The 19914-nt window shown below is 46.2% G+C and overlaps 1 protein-coding gene and 1 pseudogene across 1 annotated transcript in view; both read left to right on the forward strand.

The window, feature by feature from the left end:
- Positions 1–19914, forward strand: part of KIAA2012 (KIAA2012 ortholog) — a 185222-nt gene that overhangs the window by 137900 nt on the left and 27408 nt on the right. The window lies entirely within an intron of this gene.
- On the forward strand, positions 14960–16176 carry LOC102468481 (39S ribosomal protein L10, mitochondrial-like; annotated as a pseudogene).

A 19914-nucleotide genomic window follows, 5' to 3' on the forward strand; every position in this document is an offset into this window, starting at 1 on the left:
AAAGCGCCCCGCCCCAAGGAAAAAAACCCCGCAAAAAAAAAAAAAAAAAAAAAAAAGAATGAAGAAGGAGGGATTGCCAAGTGGCCAACCCCCCATGGGGTGATTTCTCACTTCCCCTCTATCTCTTCAGTGAATGTATGTGCCCTATAGCCAAAAAAAAAAAAAAAAAAAGTTAAAAGTCTCCTTTAAATTATTTTAAAAATTGGAATATTGGAAGCCTCCTCCTAATACCTTCACAATACAACCAAATCCAATACACGAATTCTGGAGAGACATTCAAGCCATAGCAACTCCCTTATGCTATGTTTGCTTCTTGAAGCAAAGATTGTGCCTTATTCATGCCTAGTGAATGTTTCATAAATGAACAAAACAATCAGTCAATCAAATGAATGAATATGCTGAATATTCGGGTGATTCAAAGATGATAAAATTGGTGTCAGCTAGTGTCATAGTGATTAAGGCAACTGGATCCCACATGGCTAAGTGAGTAGTTTGAGTCCCGGACCCAGCAGCATGAAAAACATGCCAGGTGCATGTGCATGCTTGCTCAAGAATCCCAAGAGGAGAAGGGAGGATAAGAGATTATAGTGTGGCCATCTCCCCTGGAGGGTGATTTCTCTCTCTCTCTCCCTCTCTCTCTCTCTCTCTCTCTCTCTCTCTCTCTCTCTCTCTCTCTCTCTCTCTCTCTCTCTCTCTCTCTCTCTCTCTCTCTCTCTCTCTCTCTCTCTCTCTCTCTCTCTCTCTCTCTCTCTCTCTCTCTCTCTCTCTCTCTCTCTCTCTCTCTCTCTCTCTCTCTCTCTCTCTCTCTCTCTCTCTCTCTCTCTCTCTCTCTCTCTCTCTCTCTCTCTCTCTCTCTCTCTCTCTCTCTCTCTCTCTCTCTCTCTCTCTCTCTCTCTCTCTCTCTCTCTCTCTCTCTCTCTCTCTCTCTCTCTCTCTCTCTCTCTCTCTCTCTCTCTCTCTCTCTCTCTCTCTCTCTCTCTCTCTCTCTCTCTCTCTCTCTCTCTCTCTCTCTCTCTCTCTCTCTCTCTCTCTCTCTCTCTCTCTCTCTCTCTCTCTCTCTCTCTCTCTCTCTCTCTCTCTCTCTCTCTCTCTCTCTCTCTCTCTCTCTCTCTCTCTCTCTCTCTCTCTCTCTCTCTCTCTCTCTCTCTCTCTCTCTCTCTCTCTCTCTCTCTCTCTCTCTCTCTCTCTCTCTCTCTCTCTCTCTCTCTCTCTCTCTCTCTCTCTCTCTCTCTCTCTCTCTCTCTCTCTCTCTCTCTCTCTCTCTCTCTCTCTCTCTCTCTCTCTCTCTCTCTCTCTCTCTCTCTCTCTCTCTCTCTCTCTCTCTCTCTCTCTCTCTCTCTCTCTCTCTCTCTCTCTCTCTCTCTCTCTCTCTCTCTCTCTCTCTCTCTCTCTCTCTCTCTCTCTCTCTCTCTCTCTCTCTCTCTCTCTCTCTCTCTCTCTCTCTCTCTCTCTCTCTCTCTCTCTCTCTCTCTCTCTCTCTCTCTCTCTCTCTCTCTCTCTCTCTCTCTCTCTCTCTCTCTCTCTCTCTCTCTCTCTCTCTCTCTCTCTCTCTCTCTCTCTCTCTCTCTCTCTCTCTCTCTCTCTCTCTCTCTCTCTCTCTCTCTCTCTCTCTCTCTCTCTCTCTCTCTCTCTCTCTCTCTCTCTCTCTCTCTCTCTCTCTCTCTCTCTCTCTCTCTCTCTCTCTCTCTCTCTCTCTCTCTCTCTCTCTCTCTCTCTCTCTCTCTCTCTCTCTCTCTCTCTCTCTCTCTCTCTCTCTCTCTCTCTCTCTCTCTCTCTCTCTCTCTCTCTCTCTCTCTCTCTCTCTCTCTCTCTCTCTCTCTCTCTCTCTCTCTCTCTCTCTCTCTCTCTCTCTCTCTCTCTCTCTCTCTCTCTCTCTCTCTCTCTCTCTCTCTCTCTCTCTCTCTCTCTCTCTCTCTCTCTCTCTCTCTCTCTCTCTCTCTCTCTCTCTCTCTCTCTCTCTCTCTCTCTCTCTCTCTCTCTCTCTCTCTCTCTCTCTCTCTCTCTCTCTCTCTCTCTCTCTCTCTCTCTCTCTCTCTCTCTCTCTCTCTCTCTCTCTCTCTCTCTCTCTCTCTCTCTCTCTCTCTCTCTCTCTCTCTCTCTCTCTCTCTCTCTCTCTCTCTCTCTCTCTCTCTCTCTCTCTCTCTCTCTCTCTCTCTCTCTCTCTCTCTCTCTCTCTCTCTCTCTCTCTCTCTCTCTCTCTCTCTCTCTCTCTCTCTCTCTCTCTCTCTCTCTCTCTCTCTCTCTCTCTCTCTCTCTCTCTCTCTCTCTCTCTCTCTCTCTCTCTCTCTCTCTCTCTCTCTCTCTCTCTCTCTCTCTCTCTCTCTCTCTCTCTCTCTCTCTCTCTCTCTCTCTCTCTCTCTCTCTCTCTCTCTCTCTCTCTCTCTCTCTCTCTCTCTCTCTCTCTCTCTCTCTCTCTCTCTCTCTCTCTCTCTCTCTCTCTCTCTCTCTCTCTCTCTCTCTCTCTCTCTCTCTCTCTCTCTCTCTCTCTCTCTCTCTCTCTCTCTCTCTCTCTCTCTCTCTCTCTCTCTCTCTCTCTCTCTCTCTCTCTCTCTCTCTCTCTCTCTCTCTCTCTCTCTCTCTCTCTCTCTCTCTCTCTCTCTCTCTCTCTCTCTCTCTCTCTCTCTCTCTCTCTCTCTCTCTCTCTCTCTCTCTCTCTCTCTCTCTCTCTCTCTCTCTCTCTCTCTCTCTCTCTCTCTCTCTCTCTCTCTCTCTCTCTCTCTCTCTCTCTCTCTCTCTCTCTCTCTCTCTCTCTCTCTCTCTCTCTCTCTCTCTCTCTCTCTCTCTCTCTCTCTCTCTCTCTCTCTCTCTCTCTCTCTCTCTCTCTCTCTCTCTCTCTCTCTCTCTCTCTCTCTCTCTCTCTCTCTCTCTCTCTCTCTCTCTCTCTCTCTCTCTCTCTCTCTCTCTCTCTCTCTCTCTCTCTCTCTCTCTCTCTCTCTCTCTCTCTCTCTCTCTCTCTCTCTCTCTCTCTCTCTCTCTCTCTCTCTCTCTCTCTCTCTCTCTCTCTCTCTCTCTCTCTCTCTCTCTCTCTCTCTCTCTCTCTCTCTCTCTCTCTCTCTCTCTCTCTCTCTCTCTCTCTCTCTCTCTCTCTCTCTCTCTCTCTCTCTCTCTCTCTCTCTCTCTCTCTCTCTCTCTCTCTCTCTCTCTCTCTCTCTCTCTCTCTCTCTCTCTCTCTCTCTCTCTCTCTCTCTCTCTCTCTCTCTCTCTCTCTCTCTCTCTCTCTCTCTCTCTCTCTCTCTCTCTCTCTCTCTCTCTCTCTCTCTCTCTCTCTCTCTCTCTCTCTCTCTCTCTCTCTCTCTCTCTCTCTCTCTCTCTCTCTCTCTCTCTCTCTCTCTCTCTCTCTCTCTCTCTCTCTCTCTCTCTCTCTCTCTCTCTCTCTCTCTCTCTCTCTCTCTCTCTCTCTCTCTCTCTCTCTCTCTCTCTCTCTCTCTCTCTCTCTCTCTCTCTCTCTCTCTCTCTCTCTCTCTCTCTCTCTCTCTCTCTCTCTCTCTCTCTCTCTCTCTCTCTCTCTCTCTCTCTCTCTCTCTCTCTCTCTCTCTCTCTCTCTCTCTCTCTCTCTCTCTCTCTCTCTCTCTCTCTCTCTCTCTCTCTCTCTCTCTCTCTCTCTCTCTCTCTCTCTCTCTCTTGTCTCTGGTGAGCACACACACCCTAGAGCAAAATATAAAAGTAACTACATAAAACAAAGATGACAAGACCGAGTCCCTTGCCCCCTCTGAGGGCCGACAGCCTGGGAAGAGAGGCGCCGCTCATGTGGTATGTGAGCCCTTCTTGGGGGCCACAGCCAGGGGGTGAGAGCTCAGTGGGCCAGAACGACGACCCTGCCATGCCACTGCCCTCCTGGGACCAGGAGCCCCTCGGCCTCTCCACTTCCACTTCCTAAAAGCACAAATTGGCCTTCCAGTCTGTTCCTCACTTTGCACAATCCAGAAACCTTGCGATTCCTCAGTGTTACTGCTGAGATAACGCCATGGTTCAACCACCGGTTCAAGCCTTGCCAAGTCTTTAGCTACTGACTACACGAATGGAAGTTTCCATTATTCATTCAACAAGAATTTACTGATCCCCTGTTAAATTCTGCACCCTTCACGATTGGGATAAAATGTATTCCCAACTGCAGCTCCAGCTTCAGTGGAGACAGATACACGCCGGTGGTTCCAACAGTGTGAGCAGTGCTCTGAGAGGAGAAAGGGTAATGCAGAGTGGGGCTGGAGGGATAGGAAGAAGTCAGGGAGGGTTTCCTGAGAAAGTGATGTCTGGCGTGAAGGAAAGAGTACTGAACCTCGAGTACTTTCTCCTGTTGACAGCAAGGACATCAAGACAGGAGAAGCGGTTCACACTCACTGTGTGCCAGGCACCAGGCTAAGTATTTTCCATAGTGTCTCGTTTAACTTTCTTTTTTTTATAAGAGAGATTTTTATTTTGCTATAGGGCACATGCGCTCGCCAGAGACAGAAAGCATGAAATAACCCCCCTTAGGGGATGGCCACACCGGTGATTTCAATAAGCATTGCTCCCACTGCCATCCAGCGGTGCCTACTCATGGGGTCGGCGAGGTATTCCCGTCCTTACAGAAGGAACTCCTTGCCGCTGAGCGGAAGTCCAGGCGGACCCCTGCCCACAGGGGCTTCTCCAGGCATGGCGCGTGTTTCAGTCCTTTCCCCCCCTGTGATGGCTCTCCTCTGGAACCTCCTGCGATTTCATCCCTAGAGAGCCTGAAACTCTGCAAAGCAGGCAGGCATAGACCCTGGGGGAAAGACGGCAGGCAGGCAAACCCCTGCAGGGCCACCCAAACGATTTAGACTGTCGCTTTGGCAGGTGTTCTTTCCAGCTCGTTTTCCTCACCTAGTCACTTGAAGAGAGTGGAGGCGGTAGATCATCCCAGCATTTACTAGGAAGCAAGACATGATGGCAGGTGCTTAGGTACAGTGATTTATCTCATGTTACCCTCCCATAACCTCCCGAGGTGATGTGAATTATCCCTGTGTCACCGATGAGGATAACGAGGTGCAGAGAGCTGTGGTAACTTGCTCAAGGTCACCCGCCCAGTAGGTGGAGGAGCAGAGACACAAACCGAGGTTTTTGTAACTCCAAGGCCTTTGGCTCTTTAAGAGTTGAAGCATCATCCATGTGTTTCCGATCAGGAAATAGTTACAAAGTCAGGAAAATGGCACCAAATTATAGCAGTGTTATTTCAAACCAGCATGAGTCTTGGAGGTTGTTTCACATTTCTAGAAGTTATTTTATATTACAGAGGAAGGTCTACAAGTGCAGAGAATTATGCACTCACAGTTAATTATTATTATTATTATTTAGAGACTTTTCCCTCCCATAGCGCACATGTGCTTGCCCAAGAGAAAGAGACAAAAACTGAGAAATCACCCCACAAGGGGAATGGCCACTCCACAATCCCCTCTCTATTTTCCTCTCAGGATTCTGGGCATGCATGCACATGCACCTGGCATGAGTTCCAAGCCACTGGGTCCAGGACTCGAACTGCAGTCGAACCGTGTGGGAGTCCAGCACCTTAACCACTACACCACCTGCTGGTAGCGTCATAGCTAATTATCAAAACCAAGATAGAGGTGGCCAGGTTTTGTGGTGGTTGAAGCAGCTGGGTCCCATATAGCCAACTACATTAGCTGAGTCCCTACTTAGTGCCTTGAAAAACACACAGGGTCCCTGCATGTGAGTGCCCAAAATCCTGACAGGAGAATGGAGAAGGGATGCACTGTGGCCATTCTTCCTGGGAGGTACTTCCTCTCTCTCTCTCTCTCTCTCTCTCTCTCTTTCTCTCTCTCTCTCTCTGGCAAATGCATGTGCCATAGAGCAAATCTGGAAAAAACTAAAGTAAGGAAATAAAAATCAAGGTAACTAGAGCCTCTGTCCAGTGTTTGTCAGTTTCAAAGGCCTTTCCTCAGAGGCCGTTCCCAGCCCCAGGAACAAATAGCTTCAGAAGGAATAATAATGATTGCCCAGCGTATGCAGAAGAGAAAAAAGTGTGGGAAACTTGGAAATGTTTCTCCTAAGCCTGTGGAGAAAATGAGGGACCAGAAGTGAGTGCCCAGGAGTCTAGGGGGTGACACTAGCACCTGCCTCCTGCAAAGACTTCCTGGTGAGGTATTTAGAGGGCTGTACCCCGCACCATGCTCCATGTGAGACCTGCACCATCTGGCACACTGCCCACTGCCAGGCCCTGCCAGGCCCTACCAGCCCATCTACTGGGTCAGGATCCACTGCTAGTCTTTAGCACCTAGGTGGCCCACCACTCTGGTGCTGCTTTACTTTTCCTTCTGGGAAGTATTTCGAAGTTCTCCTTCCTAGTGGAGGAAGAGAGGGTGATTTTGGTTTCCTCCCACTCAGCCAGTGCAGAGGTCCCCAAGGAAATCTACAGGGTTCCAGAACACAGCTGTTGCCCTTTTTTTCTCTTCTTTCTTTTTAAATTTGCCAAAGGGCTCATGCACTCGCTGGAGAGAAACAGAGACAGAAAGTGAGAAAGCACCCTCCAGGGAGATGGCCACTCCACAATCCATCTAACTGCAGTCGAACCGTGTGGGAGTCCAGCACCTTAACCACTACACCACCTGCTGGTAGCGTCATAGCTAATTATCAAAACCAAGATAGAGGTGGCCAGGTTTTGTGGTGGTTGAAGCAGCTGGGTCCCATATAGCCAACTACATTAGCTGAGTCCCTACTTAGTGCCTTGAAAAACACACAGGGTCCCTGCATGTGAGTGCCCAAAATCCTGACAGGAGAATGGAGAAGGGATGCACTGTGGCCATTCTTCCTGGGAGGTACTTCCTCTCTCTCTCTCTCTCTCTCTCTCTCTTTCTCTCTCTCTCTCTCTGGCAAATGCATGTGCCATAGAGCAAATCTGGAAAAAACTAAAGTAAGGAAATAAAAATCAAGGTAACTAGAGCCTCTGTCCAGTGTTTGTCAGTTTCAAAGGCCTTTCCTCAGAGGCCGTTCCCAGCCCCAGGAACAAATAGCTTCAGAAGGAATAATAATGATTGCCCAGCGTATGCAGAAGAGAAAAAAGTGTGGGAAACTTGGAAATGTTTCTCCTAAGCCTGTGGAGAAAATGAGGGACCAGAAGTGAGTGCCCAGGAGTCTAGGGGGTGACACTAGCACCTGCCTCCTGCAAAGACTTCCTGGTGAGGTATTTAGAGGGCTGTACCCCGCACCATGCTCCATGTGAGACCTGCACCATCTGGCACACTGCCCACTGCCAGGCCCTGCCAGGCCCTACCAGCCCATCTACTGGGTCAGGATCCACTGCTAGTCTTTAGCACCTAGGTGGCCCACCACTCTGGTGCTGCTTTACTTTTCCTTCTGGGAAGTATTTCGAAGTTCTCCTTCCTAGTGGAGGAAGAGAGGGTGATTTTGGTTTCCTCCCACTCAGCCAGTGCAGAGGTCCCCAAGGAAATCTACAGGGTTCCAGAACACAGCTGTTGCCCTTTTTTTCTCTTCTTTCTTTTTAAATTTGCCAAAGGGCTCATGCACTCGCTGGAGAGAAACAGAGACAGAAAGTGAGAAAGCACCCTCCAGGGAGATGGCCACTCCACAATCCATCTCCTCCTCCTCCTTTCAGGATTTTAGGCATGCACACACGCACACACACAAGGTATGTCTCTCTCACACACACGCACAAGGTGTGTCTCTCAAACCACTGAATCTGGGACTCGAAACACACAGTCAGCTAGGTGGGACCCAGCCACCTTAACCACTGTAACACCAGCATGCCTACTCCTTCGCTCTGAAAATTCTCTTCACCTTACTTTTTTTTTTAAGAACTATTTTATTTAACTTTATTTATTAGTATTATTTTCCAGTTTGATCAGAGAGAGACATAGAGGGAGAGAAAGTGAGAAAACAAGCCACCAGGTCTGGGACTTGAATCATGGTCGGCCATGTGGGAGTCCAGCTCCTTTAACCACCACGCCACCTGCGAGCCCTGAAAAAGGTCTCATTTCTAACATGAGACCTATGTCATTAAAATGAAAAGGCAAGTAAAAGTAGCAAGAAGGAAAGAAAGGGAAAATTATAGACCAATCTCACTTATAATCAAAGATGCTAAGCCCTAAATAGTAGCCAAGCAAATCCTTAAGCTTATATTTCTAATAATAATAATAATAATATACCAGGGCTGAATTGGGTTTATCATAAAATTCAAAGGTGGTCTAATATTTGAAAATCTGTTTATGTAATTCACACCAAGAAACTAAAGGGGGAAAGCCATACAGTCATTTCAATAGACACAAAAGGAAAAAAATTACAAAATTCACCAACTTATGATTAAAAATGATCAAGTTAGGCATAGCAGAGGTATTCCTGATTTTGATGAAGGGTATTTGTGAAAAAGTTACAGTAAACTCCCTTTTTGTTTTGTTTTGTTTTGTTTTGGAGAGATTTTTTGGTGTGTGTGCTCACCCGAGAGAGACATATAGCAAAAAATCACCCACCAGAGGGTATGGCCACGCCACAATCCCTTCTCCTCCATTCTCCTCTTGGGATTTTGCACACACACTCACACACTCCCAGCATGAGTTTCAAGCCACCAGATCGGGGACTTGAACTGCAGTTCTCCATGTGGGAGTCCAGCACCCTAGCCACTACACCACCTGCTGGCCCCATAAACTCACTCTTTAATGGCAGAACTTTAGACGCATGTCTCTGTACAGACAGGACTAAGACAAAGATGGCCTTTATTGTTGCTTCTATTCAAAATTGTACTAGCACTCTTAGTGGAACCAGCAGTTAGTGTAATGGCTATGTCGCTGAACTCCCATGTAGCCGACCGTGGTTCAAGTCCCAGACCTGGTAGCTTGTTTTCTTGCTTTCTCTCTCTCTCTCTCTCTCTTTCTCTCTGTCTCTCTCTGATCAAATTAAGAAATAATAATAATGAGTTTAAGCCACCAGGTCCGGGACACGAACCGCGGTCGACTATGTGGGAGTCCAGTGACATAGCCATTACACTAACTGCTGGTTCCTAAAATTAGTAATTTTTTAAAAGATGTATAGGTCCCCTTCATTTTTTTCCTTCCCTTTTAGTTTATTTTTAGGAAATTGGGTTCCTCGTCCTGTTGTTTCCCACATCAGGATTTCATTTAGCCTATCCTCAAGGTGCAGTTTAATGTATTTCTCTCTCTTTCTTATTTCTTTTCTATTTTTTTTTTTTGAGAGGTTTTTGCTATAGGGCACATGCACTCACCAGACAGAGAGAGACAGAGACAGAAAGCGAGAAATCACCCCCCAGGGGGGATGGCCGCAATCCCTTCTCCTCCATTCTCTTCTCGGGATCTTGGGCATGCACGCACACGCGCCCAGCATGAGTTTTAAGCCACCGGGTCCGGGACGCGAACCGTGGTCGACTACGTGGGAGTCCAGTGACATAGCCATTACGCTAACTGCTGGTCCCTCTTTTCTATTTTCTAAGTCAGTACTTGGATCTCGAGATTTGATTGGATTCAGGTTTGGCAAGACTACTTCATGCAGAGCACTGCATTCTTCCATCGGGGGGAAATGTGTTTTTTTCTTTGCGACACCAGCAGTTATCAGGGATGGCAAAACAGCAATAGTAAATTTCTATCATTTCTTCCTCACTTATTAAGAAACACCTACACGGAGAAACTTCCTTATCTATTATTTATTTATCCAATATTTCATTTGATATAGGAAAGCAAGATAAATGCTTAGTTCTTTCCCTTCATTGACCAGTTTTTATAATAATGAATTGGTCCTAGCATCCTCCTACATTGTCTTAATTATTGTTAGTATCTCTATGAACTTATGGATTTAAATGTATGGCAAAAAAAAATCTTTTTTTTTTTAGATTTTTGTCATACGGGATGATACGGTGCAGGTGCTCACCAGAGAAAGACAGAAAGAAACAGAGAGAGAGAGAAATCACCCCCCGGGATGATGGCCACACCACAGTACCTTCTCCTCCATTCCCCTGTCAGAATTTTGGGCACGGACACACATTCAGCAGGCACGTTTTTCAAGCCACCAAGTTCAGTACCCAAACCATGGAACTGGTCATGTGGGATCCAGCACCCTGACCACCACATCACCTCCTGGCCTCTGAAAATGTCATTTTTAAATATAACTGTTAAAAGAAAATCTTCAGATAATTTAATTTAGTGTAGTTTAATTGAGCAAAACAATTCAAATTGGGCAGCCTCCCCAAAATGGCTTCCAGGGAACGCCTGGTAGCCTTGTGGTCCAGCAATCCTTATGTGCAGGGAAAGGGCAAATGCACGTAAAATGGAAGTGAGGAAATGAAGTAGAGGAATAATTGGATTGGTGGAGCCAGCAGGTGGCATGGTGGTTGAGGGTGCTGGACTCCCACGTGGCCGACCATGGTTTAAATAAAATCATTCTTTTTTAAAAAAGAATTATTTATTTAATTTTATTTATTCATTCAATTATTCTAATTTGACTAGAGAGATACAGAGAGAGAGAGAGGGAAAGTGAGACAGCAAGCCGCCAGGTCCGGTATTTGAACCGCAGTCAGCCATGTGGGAGTGTCCAGCACCTCAACCACCATGCCACCTGCTGGTCCCAAATAAAATCATTCTTTTTTTTTAAGAAAGAAATAATTGGATTGGTTACATCATGATGTTTTCCTGCATTAACACAGTTTAAAAGGCAAAATGTCTGTGACTGGCTGAAGCAGGCGCTGAGTCGGCTGTAACTTAGTAACTTACTAAGAATACAAACTTCCATGTGAGGTTGTGGTTTGCTTATGGAAACTAAAGCAGGAGTATGGAGGCTTTTCAGGCCAATATACTTTAACAATGGTTTTATATTTTTACCTAGCAATAAGCCTACAAAAAAAAAATGTATGGGACTTTCGTGATGAAATCATAAAATTTGGGGGCCAGTGGGTCGCGTGGTGGTTAAGGTGCTGGACTCCCACATGGCCAACCACACTTCGAGTCCCATGGCCAAAATCTTGAAAATCACACCAGGAGTGTGTGTGTGTGTGTGTGCCCAAAATCTGCAGAAGAGAATGGAGGCAAAGGGATTAGGATGTGGCCCTCCTTCCTGGGGGATGGTTTCTCACTTTGCCTCTCACTGTCACTCTCTGGCAAGTGCATGCACCTATGGCAAAAAAAAAAAAAAAAAAAAAAAAAAGGAAAGAAAGAAAAGGAAAACAAGAGAGAAAAGAGAAAGGAAAAAGAAAGAAAATAATTATAAAAATGTATTAAACAGGGAACCAGCAGTTAGCGTAATGGCTATGTCGCTGGATTCCCACGTAGTCGACCGTGGTTCACGTCTCGGACCCAGTGACTTAAAACTCACGCCGGGCGCGTGTGCGTGCGTGCCCAAGATCCCGAGAGGAGAATGGAGGAGAAGGGATTGCGGTGTGACCATCCCCTCTGGGGGGTGATTTCTCGCTTTCTGTCTCTATGTCTCTCTCTGTCTGGCGAGCACACGCGCCCTATAGCGAAAACCTCTCCAAAAAAAAAAAAAAAATGTATTAAACGAGAGACCAGCAGTTAGTGTAATGGCTATGTCGCTGGACTCCCATGTAGTCGACCACGGTTCGCGTCCCAGACCCGGTGGCTTAAACTCACACTGGGTGCGTGTGCGTGCGTGCCCAAGATCCCAAGAGGAGAATGGAGGAGAAGGGATTGCAGTGTGACCATCCCCCCTGGGGGGTGATTTCTCGCTTTCTATCTCTCTGTCTCTCTCTGTCTGGCGAGCGCACGCGCCCTATAGCAAAAACCTCTCCAAAAAAAAAAAAATTTATTAAGCAACATAAAAAGGGCCAGCTCCATGGCACAGTCGTAATGTGCTGCTCAGGACAAGCAGGGTCCCAAGTAGCAACTGTGGATAAATTCCTGACCCAGTCTCCTGAAACATGCCAGGCACACGTGCAGGTGCCCAAGATGTGACAGGCTTGAAGACTGGAGGAAAGGGACTATGGCTTGACCAGGCCTCATGGAGGGTGCCTCTCTCTCTCTCTGTCTCTCATTCTCTGCTTCTCTCTCTCTCTCTCTCTCTCATTCTCACATGCATAAGCACATGCTCTAGCATGAATAATGAAAAAAAGTAGACCTGAACAAATATATTCTTTGTTAATAATGTATACGATCTTTCTTTTTTTTTTTTCCCATTTTTTTGAGAGGTTTTTGCTATAGGGCGCGTGCGCTCGCCAGACAGACAAAAAGAGACAGAGAGATAGGAAGTGAGAAATCACCCCCCCAGGGGGGATGGCCATGCCACATTCCCTTCTCCTCCATTCTCCTCTCAGGATCTTGGGCACGCACACACATGCACCCGGCGTGAATTTTAAGCCACCGGGTCCAGGACTCGAACTGCGGTCAACTATGTGGGAGTCCAGCAACACAGCCATTACGCTAACTTCTGGTCCCCAATACTGTATACAATCTTCATAAATATGAAAATTCACTATCATAAAGATGATAATTCTCCCTAAATTAATCTATAAATTCAATGCAATTCCAATTTTTAAAATCTCCTATGGGGGGGGGGGCGGGGGCAGCAGGTAGCATAGTGGTTGAGGCTCTGGTCTCCCACTTAGCCAACCACAATTTGAGTCCTGGACCCAGAGGCTTGAAACAGGCCAGGTGCGTGAGCACGTGCGCCCAAGATCCCAAGAGGAGAATGGAGGAGAAGGGATTGCAGTGTGACCATATCTCCTGGGGTTGGGGGGAGTGATTTCTTGCTTTCTGTCTGTCTGTCTGTCTGTCTCTTTCTGTCTCTGATGAGCACAAGTGCCTTAGAGCAAAAATATCTAAAAAAAAAAAAAGGGGGGGGAGGATAGAAAATGATTAGTTGATCCTGAAATGCATATGGAAAGCTAAAACAGAGCTGTTGTGGTCTGAACATGTACGTCTCTATAAAATGCATGTGTTGAAACCTAATCCCCAATGTGGTGGGATTTGGAGGTGGGGCCTTTGGGAGGTGATTAGGTCAGGAGGGCAGAGCCATCATGAATGGGATTAGTACTCTTATAAAGGAGGCCCCAGGGAGCTGCTTTGTCCGGTCCACCATGTGAGGACATAACAAGACACCCTCGGTGAACCAGGAGGCAGCCCCTGCCAGACACTAAATCAGTTAGCACCTTGATCTTGGACAGCCCCACCTTTAGAATGGTAAAAAATTCTGTTGTTTATCAGCTCCCCAGTTTATGGTATTTTGTTATAGCAACAGAGGACGACAACAGCCAAAACAATTGTGAAAAAGAACCAAGCAGGAAACTTTGTCCTGCCAAATGTCAAAAGTTACTTTAAGACTATATAATAAATAAGGCGGTATGCAACTGGCTTGGGGCCTAACAGAAGAAAATAGAAAATCCAGAAATAAAAATGTTTATGTATGAGACTTGATATGTGGCCAACATGACATTATAAAACACTGGGGGAAGAATAAGCTATTATTCACTATGTGATTTTGAGATACCTGGTTATCCAGTTTTTAAATCTTTGCCTCACAAAATAGCAGGTGTAGTCAGGATCTAAATATCAAAAAGCAAAACTTCACAACTTTTAGAAAAAAAATATAGCAGAATATCTTTACACTTGTAGGAAAAGGAAAAACTCCTTACACATGATTCAAAACAAACCATAAAGAAAATCATTGATAAATCGGACTATATTAAAATGTAATCTTTTGGGGAAGACAACATACAAAGTTAAAAGCCAAATCACAGATTAGAAGATATCTTCAGTACATATAGCCAACAATAAAACAATTTGATTTAGTATCCAAATTGAAGGAAGAATTTTCTTGGTCACTTTTTTGTTTTGTTTTGTTTTGTTTTGTTTAGGTTTTTGCCATAGGACTCATACACTTGCAGGAGAGTAACATAGAGAGGCAGAGAGAAAGGGAAAGTGAAAAATCACACACACACTCGCACCCCAGTGGGGATGGCCATGCTGCAATCTCTTCTCTGTTCTCCTCTCGGGATTTTGGGCATGCATGCCACATACCCAGCATGATTCTCAAACTGCTAAATCCAGGACTCAAATTGTGGTCAGCCATGTGAGAATCTAGCACCCTAACTACAATGCCACCTATTGGCTCCAGAGCAGTAAGAAGTTCTACAAACACAGAATGAAGAAGACCATTAACTCAAAAGACAACAAACAATGTGAATCGGTAACTAACAAAACAGAAGAGACAAATAAAAAAGTTCGAGACCCAAGTGCGGTGGCACGAGTGGTAGGACACTGTTACATGCGACAGGGGTCTACATTCTTTTTTTTTTTTTTGGAGAGATTTTTGCTATAGGGCGCGTGCGCTCGCCAGACAGACAGAGAGAGACATAAAGACAGAAAGTGAGAAATCACCCCCCAGGGGGGATGGCCACGCCGCAATCCCTTCTCCTCCATTCTCCTCTCGGGATCTTGGGCACGTACGCACACGCGCTCGGCGTGAGTTTTAAGCCACCGGGTCCGGGATGCGAACCGCGGTCGACTACGTGGGAGTCCAGCGACATAGCCATTACACCAACTGCTGGTTCCCAGGGGTTTACATTCTTGATGGAACACATGTGCACGCACACAAGAATGAGAGAGGAAGAGATGAGCACCTTCCAGAGTCTGGTCACCATCAGCCCAGGAGAAGGCAGAAAGGTCAAGGGGAAATAGTGATTTAAACATGTGCATACATGCACAGGAGGTCCAGGTTCAGTGCCCTGACCAGCCCGACAGCCCGGGCACAACACTCCTGCTACTGGGAGGCTGGGGGCAGAGAATGACAACTGTGAGATCCTGTCCAAAAGTTACCTAGCCTGGGGCCAGCAGGTGGCATAGTGGTTAAGAGCGCTGGACTCCCAAATGGCTGAACACCATTCGAGTATCGGACCTGGTGGCTTGCTCTCTCTCTCTCTCTCTCTCTCTGTTCCTCTCTGCTCAAGTCAAAATCAATAAAATAAAGTTAAATTAAATAATATTTTTTAAAAAACCAAATAGGTACCTAGCTGGTGGAAATGGCTGCGGCGGTGTTTGGGATGTTGTGAGGGGGTCTCCCACCTCTGGCAGCCAGCTCCCCACCCTCCAGACTATCTGCCATGGCTCCAAGGCTGTTACCCGCCACCGTGGAGTGATGCACTTTGAGAAGCAAAAGCTAATGACTGTGACTGCATATATTCCTCCCAAACCTGCCATCAACCCAAGATGCCAGCCACCACCTCCCAGGCCTCCCAAAGAGACAGGCCTTGTCCAGCTCCTCCATTGGGAGATAGAAGTGGTCTTCCAGGGACCAGCAGTTAGCGTAATGGCTATGTCGCTGGACTCCCACGTAGTCAACTGCGGTTCGCGTCCCGGACCCGGTGGCTTAAAAGTCACGCCGGGCACGTGTGCGTGCATGCCCAAGATCTCGAGAGGAGAATGGAGGAGAAGGAATTGCGGCGTGGCCATCCCCCCTGGGGGGGTGATTTCTCACTTTCTGTCTGTCTGGTGAGCACACATGCCCTATGGCAAAAACCTCTCCAAAAAAAATAAAAAGAAGCGGTCTTCCAGAACAACCGAATGATCACAGTCTGCCAGAACATGGCTATGAGTGCAGAGGACAAGCTTCTTATGCGACACCAGCTGCGGAAACACAAGATCTTGATGAAGGTCTTCCTCAACCAGGTCCTGAAGCCCTTCCTAGAGGAGTCCAAGTGCCAAAACCTGCTGCTGCTTTTTGTGGGGCACAACCTGTTGCTGGTCAGTGAAGAACCCAAGGTCAGGAAGATGGTGCAGATCTGAGAGGGCGTGCCTTTCCTGCCACTGCTAGGTGGCTGCATCGATGACACCATCCTCAGCCGGCAGGGTTTCATCAACTACTCCAAGCTTCCCAGCCTGGCCCTGGTGCAGGGCGAGCTGGTAGGAGGGCTTTCCTTCCTCATGGCCCAGACCCACTTCTTGCTGCAGCACCAGCCCCTCCAGCTGACTGCCCTGTTGGATCAGTTCGTCAGACAGCAATGCCCGAGGGACTCTGCTGCATCAGCCAGGGGGAAGCCGGATCCTCCTGACCCTGTTCCAGACTCATAGCCAGCCTGCCCATAAATACACTCCGCCCCTTGGTCACGCTGTCCTCCATCAGAGATGGGGAGGAACTTGGGCTTGGGGGTGGCACTGATTACTTGGCCTCCACTGACAACAGCCTCCCCAGGTGCAGGCCCGCTCGGAGGCACAGAGAGATTCTGCTTCAGAATGGAGGCTGGTAACCACCAAGTTGGTAGTTTTCCCAGTCGGCCCTGATAGGAGCAAAGACTTTCCCCTCTCAGGTCCAAGGCAGAGGAACCAGAAAGATGAGGACATCGCTCTCTCTGGTCACTGTCCTGGCTGTCCCCTCGTGTGTAATCTGCCACAGCAGCTTAGCTGAGTCAGTGTGCTAAGAATGGCACCCACCGAGCGTCTGCTGTGTGCCAGGCTCCCAGCTAAGCACGGTACGTGTCTTAGTCCTGTATTCCTCACCGTGTTCCCCCCACTACACAGAAGAAAACGAGACAGAGACATTAAACAGCTTGCACGAGGTCATGCAGTTAGTGGCAGAACAGGGACTGGAGTAAGGCTCTCTGCACTGTCTACACTGGAGCTTCCTCATTAGGTTACCAAGAGGTGGGTTCTCTGCCCTTGGTGTTGTGGAGAGGTATGGTAACAACGGCTGTATGGTAAGAACCAAGTGCATTTTACTGGCTTGGTTTTGCTGTTTACAGTTACTCTCCCTGCAGATTTATTCCCAGGGTCATCTCTGTCCTTGGGCCTCTCCTCACTTCCTCTGTAGAAAAGTTTTCCTCTTCCCTTGTACCTAGTCCCACAAAGGCCTCTCTTACATACCTGTCCTTCTGAAGGCAGCTGACTGGTGCCCAGTGGCCACCGTGTCTCCGTTGGTTCTGAACAAGGGCTGGGAGGAAACCAGGATTCTCTGATAATCAAGGCCTCTAGAGTAGGAGGCCTGGTCCGAGTTTGGGGAACCAGGGTTTCCTAATAAAGCAGATAGGATGCTAAAAATAAAAAATAAATAAAAAAAAATAAAAAGTTTGATCTTACTCCTAATCAGGAAAAGGCTAAAACAAATTAAAGCAAAAGGCATTTCATATACAACAGGTCAGCAAGAATTTAAAGTCTAAAGGGCCAGCTGATGGTATAATGGTTGAGGCAGCTGGATCCTACATGGCCAACTGCATGGTTCAAGTTCCAGACCCGGCAGCTTGAGAAATACACCCAGGACAGGTGTGTGAGTGCCTGAAATCTTGAAAGGAAGAAGTGAAGAAGGAACTGCAGCACGGCCATCTGCCATGAAGAGTGCTTTCTCACTTTCTTTCCTCTCTCTCTCACCCTCCTTTTCTCCAACAAGCACACGTGCTGTCCAGTAAATTTTTAAAAAATTATTTTTAATTCAGAACAATTGGGGATCAGCAGATGGCATAATGGTTAAGTCACTGGACTCCCACGTAGTCAATCGTGGTTTGAATCCTGGACCCCCGTGGCTTAAACTTCACACCAGGCACATGTATGTGCGTGCCCAAAATCCCAAGAGGAAAATGGAGGAGAAGGGATTGCAGCGTGGCCATCCCCCCAGGGGGTGGTTTCTTGCTTTCTGTCTCGCTGTCTCCCTCTGCCTCTCTGGCAAGCACACGTACCCTATAGCAAAAATCTCTTTATAAAACAAAAACTTTCATGTCTGAGCAGTGATTCATTTGAAAAGGTTCATTGCAACATTATTCATAATCATTAAAAAATCAGAAATAGGGGCCATAGGTGGCAAGGTGGTTAAGACTCTGGATCCCACATGGTCAACTTCACAGTTCACTTTCCAGACCCATCAGCTTGAAAAACATACCAGGTGCATGTGCACACACGCCCAAAATTCTGAGATGAGAATAGAGGAGAGGAATTATGATATGGCCATCCCCCCTCAGGGTGGGGAGTGATTTCTCACTTTTCTTCTCTCTGTATTTCATTTTCTCTCTCCAGCAAGCACACATGCCCAATGGCAAAAAAAAAAAAAAACTAATTAAAAAAATCAGAAATAGTTATAACAGCCATCAACAGTAAAATAGATACGTCTATACAATGTAATACCATACAGCAGCTTAAAAGAAATGAATGAAAACTACATGTTTAAACACTGGTTAATTTTTTTTTTTTAAGAATTATTTTATTTATTTATTTATTTATTTTTCATTTGACCAGAAAGATACAGAGAGAGAGAAAGGGAAAGTGTGAAAGCAAGCTGCCAGATCCAGGACTCAAACCCTCAAACCTTGGTCAGCCATGTGGTAGTCCAGTGCCTTAACCACCACCCCACCTGCCGGCCCAAACACTGGTCTATTTTATAGCATGATTTTTTGTATGTAGTTTGATAGCTCTTCCTATATTCATACATTTATACAGCTATCACCACAATCAACTTTAGAACATTTCCATCACCCCAAAAATATATCCTTTACTAACTTTCACTCACTCCAAATTTATTTAAACCACTATACTATATTGTAGATATATTAAATTTATATAAGTTTATTATAATATAATATGTCATATATTATATATCTTATACTATATAAAATATAAATATATTATATTAAATTTATATAAATTTATTCAAACCACAGTAAATACTTTCTGTGTCTATAGATGTGCTTATTCTGGACATTTTATATAATGAAGTCATACAATATATCTTTTGTGACTGGCTTTTTCTTTTCTTTTCTTTTCTTTTTTTTTTTTTTTTTTTTTTTTTGGGGGGTTTTTTTATGGAGAGACAGAAAGACACAGAGACAGAAAACGAGCAGCCACCTCCCCCCCACCCCCAAGGGGGATGGCCACACTGCAATTCTTTCTCCTCCATTCTCCTCTCGGGATCCTGGGCACACACACACACACGTGCCCGGCATGAGTTTAAGGCGCCGGGTCCTGGACTTGAACCACGTCCTGTGACTAGCTTTTTCATTTAGCATAAAGTCTTAACATTCACCCATGTTGTAACTTGCATTAATGCATCTTTTTATTGCTGGTTAACATTTCATTGCATGGATACACTACATTTTCTTTATCCACTCTTCAGTTGATGATTGGAGTTGTTTCCACTTTTTGGGGTTTTGTGAATGATACTGCTACGAATAGTTGTGTCCAAGTTTTTGTGCGACTTTCTCTTGGCTCTATACCTGGGAGTGGAACTGCTAATCATATGGGAACTCTGACCGTGAAGAACTGCCCAGTCTCTCTCCCAAGGAGGCTGCACCATTTTGCATTCCTACCAGCAGTGTATGAGAGCTTCATTTCTTCACATCCTCTCTAACTCATTATTTTCTGTCTTTTTATTATAACTTTGCTAATGAGATGTAAAGTGTTTTCTCACTGTTGTTCTAAGCCGCATTGATGTCTACTGATGTTGAAAACTTTTTCCTGTGCTTACTGGTCATTCGTATCTTCTTTGGGGAAATGTCTATTTAGATCCTTTGCCCATTTTTTTTAAAGCGAGAAATCACCCCCTGGGGGGATGGCCATGCCACAATCCCTTCTCCTCCATTCTCTTCTCGGGATCTTGGGCTCGCACGCCCATGCACCCAGTGTGAGTCCAAGCCACCAGGTCCAGGACTCAAACCGTGGTCAACTACATGGGAGGCCAGCGACATAGCCATTATGCTAACTGCTGGTCCCATCCTTTGCCCATTTTTAATTAGATTGTCTTTTTATTGTGAGTTGTAAGAGTTCTTTATATTTTCTAGATACATTATTAGATACATTATTAGACTGACAAATATTTTCTCCTAGAGTCAGTAGGTAGCATAGTGGTTAAAGCATTGAACTCCCACATAGCTTACTATAGTTATAGTCCCAGACCTGACAGCTTGAGAGTCACACCGAGCACGTATGCATGCATGCCCAAAATCCCAGGAGGAAAATGGAGGAGAAGGGATTGTGGCATGGTCATGCCCCTGGGGAGTGA

Source organism: Tupaia chinensis, unplaced genomic scaffold (genome assembly GCF_000334495.1).
Source record: "Tupaia chinensis unplaced genomic scaffold, TupChi_1.0 Scaffold000361_2, whole genome shotgun sequence".
NCBI lineage: Eukaryota > Metazoa > Chordata > Mammalia > Scandentia > Tupaiidae > Tupaia > Tupaia belangeri.